Here is a 6,000-nt window from a genome sequence, read left to right on the forward strand (position 1 = left end):
CTCACCCACCCACCTATGTAGCAGCCTTTTCTTGTCACCAGCAACTACCGAGTCACCACTCACCCACCCACCTACCCACAAACGCATGCAAGTTTAGCCTTTTTATACCTTTAGAGAATTCTTGGAAATTATTTGTGACTTTTTTAAAAAGAAATATTGTTTGTTTTTATAGTTTAAAAATATTTTTAAAAAAAATTAATTTTTTTATTTTTTTACTTCAAATTAATTTTTTTAATATTTTTAAATTGTTTTGATATGTTAATATCAAAAATAATTTTAAAAAATAAAAAAATATATTATTTTAATATATTTCTAAATAAAATTTATTTTAAAAACAATCATTACCATTTACCACGTACCTAAACACTCCTCCCATGCTCAACAACAATCTTTTTAGGTTTTTTTTTTCTATCTGGATGTGTATATAATGTTGTTCTTTTAAAAAAATAATTTTTTAAAAAATTTCTAATTTATTTTTAATTGAAATGTATTTTAAAAAATATGTAAACTAAACATTTTCCCATATATTACACTCCGTACACGAAAGGTTTTGTTTATATATATATATATATATATATAAACAGTCCTGCACTCATGCTATAGTTAGGGTTTTTTTTCTTCCTTCTTCAAATTATCACAACTTCAATCAAATTTATTTTGTTTTTTTTAACTAAATTAGTAAACAAGATTTTTCAGCTCTTTTATTGTTTTTGTTCTCTGTTTTCTATTGTTATTTAAAAAAAGGAAAATAAAATATGAAAACTTATTTTTTTATTTTTTTTATTTTCAGTAAAGTAAAACCTGACAACAATATTTTAAAATGTTTTTTTTTTCACCAACAGCCTATTATCTAACAAAAAAAAAATAAACAATGACTTGTATTAGTCATGGTAACAAAGTCCTTATTTCAACTCAGGTTGGTCCTACATGGTTGGTGGAGTGCTGTGTCAGTGGAGGGATTTAAACATACATATCCGAATTTATATTGTTTTATTTTTGTCTTTATTCGTGACACCCCCCCCCCCCCCCCCTATTCAATCAACTATAGTTTGTGATTTGGCCCCTCTGCGAACTAAACTTGAAAACGATCTATATTATATAGAAAAAACAATGACATTCAGTCATAGTTTTCAGTTCGACGGGCGACTCGGGGCTGGAACTGAGTTTGGTTAAAAAAAATAAGGGAAATAAAAACCCGGGGTGACCTAGTGACTCAGTAAAAAACCTAGTTGCAACCCGTTGATTTTTATATTTTTTTTTACTAAAATAACGTAGTTTTAATTTTTTAAAAAAATAGAATTGACCCAGACGACCAAGTCAAAACCCAGTGACTCGGTCAAAATCAGGAACCCGGGTCTAAAAACTATGTATTCACTAAAAGTTTTTTTTGGAAATCATGCCCTGTTTATTGCCGCGTGTCCATGTTATAAAAAATCTAAATTTTTTTTAATTATTTTTTTTGATATTTTATTATTGTTTTGATTTGTTGGTATCAAAAATAAATTTTAAAAAATAAAAAATATATTATTTTGATACATTTTCAAGGTTCTTTTTACTACTATAAAAATTTAAGTTACAGTTATGATTTTTTAATTTTTTAATAATATTTTAAGAGTTAATATCATTGCCTTTTCATAAGTTATTTTTAAAAGTTATAAATTATAATTCTTTAAAAGTCACTTCCTTGAACAAATGCTATGTAAAATAATGAAATTATAGCGTGGTATTACAACAAACTATTTGTATATTGTTGTGGACAATTTTATTCACAAGCAGTACATTGCTGGTGGCTGGTGTTTGTTGGTGAGAAATTATTATCATTAATATTTTTTAGTATTTATTGGCGTATAAATTATATATTATTTTTATTAAACACCCATCAATTTCAAGAAATAGAAAAATGACTCCTAAGTCCTATGATTGACCGGTGGCTGGTGTTTGTTGGTGACGGTGCGATGGTCACCAATGAAGTTCCGGGAAGGCTCACATTAAAGTCATCGAAGCTTAAAAATAATTCACTTGAATGTAGGTCCAATGTTATTATCAAATAAAGTTTTATATTAATTTTATTATAAAGCAAGTATTTTATTTATAAAAAAAAAACAATGTCTTTTTGGAAGAAACTTAGAGGCTATTATGCTCTAATTTTTTAAAAAAATTAGAGTGGAAAAAAAAGAAAATTGAAACTTCCTTTTCGAATGCAACATTAATTTTCTATCCATAAGACTTAGTTTTCCAGTTTTTTTTAAATTATATTGAATTTAGAAAATATATTTTAGATGTTCTTCACAGTTTTCAATTCAAGTTTTCCACTGTTTTCTAAGTAAAGAAAATATGAGCAATATAATTATTCTTTTTTATACGCAAGCGATTTCTAGAAATGTAAAAATATTAAAAGGATTATGTATTTTCATATTTAGTCTGTATCATAAGCTTAATTTTTATTATAATATAATATAGTTTTTAAATAATTATTTTTATGATAATTTTTAATTTAAATGATATAAAATTAATATTCTATAATTATATCATTAAAAATAAAAAATATTAAGATGGCTATTTAAAAATTATGGTTTTTATTTTGTTTTTTAAAAAATCATATATGATTCATGAACGCAATACGTGAATTGAGATCATATCGTCCCTATTCCTAATGCAACCATGACGGAGAAACCAATTTCATTCTCCTTTTCGAACAACATATTCGTCCATAATCCAAAGAGATATTGGGGCCACGCAAGAAAGCAACGCATCATCATCCCATCCCATGTGGGCAATTATTAATTAGGAATTTTTAATCATTGACAGATCATCAACTTTGGAAAAATAGTAGCTGAGATCGTCGCAAGATGACCTAGTTTTTTTGTTTTTAGTTTAATGTAGGTGTTCGGGTTAGTTTGCGCGTATCTCGACTAATTCCACGGATCCTGAAGTTAACGACCATGTAAGTCTCCAGTGGCCATCATATGAGCAACCACAGGACTCGAACCTGAGACCACAGAAGAAGCAAACCTCTTGGTTCAAAACTCTTACCACTGGACCATCACTTAAATGGTTAAAATGACCTAGCTTTTGCTATCTAACTTCGTGGTGGAAGGTGAAGGCAAACGTATGCATAAAAGTGTTGTTATGGTTGTTTTTTAAAGTATTTTTTATTTAAAAATATATTAAAATAATATATTTTTTTATTTTTTAAAAATAATTTTTGATATCAGTGCATCAAAATGATTTAAAAATACTAAAAAAAATTAATTTGAAACAAAGAAAAAAATAAAAAACTTTTAATTTTTTTTTAAAATATTTTTAAAACACAAAAATAAACAAACCAAAATATTATTGTAATTTCATCGCAATCACATGCCCTATCTTTTGTTGGGTTTAATGGGAGGGTGAATCATAGCACGCTGAAGATGGATAGTGTCTTGGATAAAATTATAAATAAATTCTTTTAAAATATTAAAGAAATATATACATTTTTAGTTTTTATATATGTCTAACAAGTAAAGTTTTGGATAATCTTCATTTCATATTTGAAACCTTTTACGAGTGGAAGCAATCTTCATTTTATAAAGCATAATTTATAAATATATCTTTTTTATATTTTTTTGTTAAATATGTTAGAGAATAATAAAAATTATATTTTGAAACCTCACTCAATAATTTAAGCTATTGAGTTGAGATAGTTCTTTGACATGGTATTATATCCTTGATGACCAAGCAGTCGCGAGTCCTATTTATTTGATAAAAATTAAGCACAAGGTAAAGTGAACTTGTATAAGTTTAAAGTGCAAAGAGCTTTTTATTTGACAAGGTATGTTAGAAAATAATATAAATCATATCTTAAAATCTTATCTAATATATATTAAGTTAGTAGAGGAGATAATTTTTTAATAAAATGGAGATATGTATCATTATTGCTGAAGCAATCCTTCGCTTAGGCTGGCTCTGTTTCTGAGCATGCATGTTAAAGCATCAACATCGATCAATGCTGATCTTACTTGGTAGATGAAACGAGAAAGAAATAGAACATCACGTAGTGCATCGTTATGTGGAAGCCATGAGAGAAAATGGGTGTCTCCATTTGCGACTTTGATATATTTTATTGAAGAAATTCTCCTTAAGATGACCCTACAGTATATTTCCTACTCTATATTGTGCTTGTATCTTATAATAAAATTATCTATTATGCTTAATTCTGCTTAAATTAATATATATATATATATTTATATATATTTGGTAAATATTATCAATCCTATAAAAGTAATTGCTCGATCCTTATTTTTTAAACACATGCGATGGGCTTGAGAGGAAAAAAAATTATAAATTAATTCGGCTTTGAATTTATTTCTTGAGTTATTTAAAATGGATCTGAAAGCCACTACTCATATTTAATAAAACATTTAGGATTATGTTTAGCCAATCTAAATTTCCTTGTCATGATGGATAATATCTCAAATTATATAAAAAAAAAATTCAAAACAATAACATCAATAAAAAGAAAAGTGTTTACTAATAAAAATAAAATTTAATTTTATTATATATAAAAAAATATTGTTGATACGATAGTGACTATCGCTAAAATAATGATTTATTCTATATAAAGTGAAAAAAAAAAGGAAGCTTTCAGCTCATATATCGATTTTATATTTTGAAAGAAATAATATATACATATAATTTTGAAAAAAAATAATTTTTTTTAACTTAAAAAGGGCAGAACTCGTTGAGTGATCATATCACCCTCGAGCTGAACTTAAATCACAAAATAATCTCTTTTTTTATATAAAAAAAAAAATCAAAGTGTAACACGTTTAAGTGATCATAGTTCAATAGCAACTCCTTGATAACAATCATTAACATAAAAAAAAATAATTACCCACATATATACACATAAAATATTTCCCATCATCCTTTTTTAATAAAACAATTAAAAATCTTAGCATTCAAAATAAGAAAATCCACACTTAAACGAAACATGAGATTCAAATAATTTCCCACACATATAAATCAATCAAATCCACACAAAATCAATAAGAACATGCCCGAAAGATTATACAAAGTAAAATAAAAAATTTAGATCCGAAATTGACCTCGCAGAGCTGTTGGAAATGACCTGGAACAAGGAAAAATAAATTAAAAAAAAATAAAATTGTGGGAGGAATTTTACTCTTGGTTTTTCTTCTGGCTCTATTTATCTAGGCTCTCTCCTATATTTTTTTTTTGTCCTTTTTCTTCTGGACATTAAAAGATTGTTTGGAAACGCAGGCTAGTCGTATTTATAAAAAATTAAAATTTTTTTTAGATTAATTTTTTATATATATTTTGGATTGTTTTAATATATTGATCTTAAAAATAATTTTAAAAAAATAAAAAAATATCATTTTGATGTATTTCAGCATGAAAAACATTTTAAAAACAACCGCAACCACATTTCCAAACATTCCATTACTCTATTCACAACTTAGGCTTTGCTTTGCTTACCTTTTTATCTCAAAACTCTTTCTTCTTATCTTTATCTTTTGTTGTATTTTCCTCTAACCTCCAGCTCTCCTCTTTTATTTTTAAATTCACAATTTGTTTTGGAAATCAACTTAAACTCCTGTATTTTTTTTAATTCAATCCCTATTTCTTCATTGGATTGTCGTTTTGCTCCCCAATTTATTTATTTTATTTTTTCTTCTTTTTAAATGTGAGGTAAAAAAATATAATAATTAGTTAAAAATATAATAATTCTGAGTAGCTATGGAGTTTATGTTGTATCCCCGTGTAGGTGGGCATGTTACGGGCCAAGGAAAACCACTAAAGTAAGTGAAGAACTAAAAGCCCAGACCATAAAAAGGCATAACTGCAGCCTATCCAAAAAAAGGTTTATTATAAATCTTTATTTATTTATAGCTAGAAATTATTTTTTGAACTTTTTAATTTATGTTGGAATTTATTAATTTATTTTAAAAATATGAAAGACAAAAAATATAATTTTAAAATTTTTTTAATAGTGTTTTA

The sequence above is a fragment of the Populus nigra genome, chromosome 16, assembly GCF_951802175.1.
Source record: "Populus nigra chromosome 16, ddPopNigr1.1, whole genome shotgun sequence".
NCBI lineage: Eukaryota > Viridiplantae > Streptophyta > Magnoliopsida > Malpighiales > Salicaceae > Populus > Populus nigra.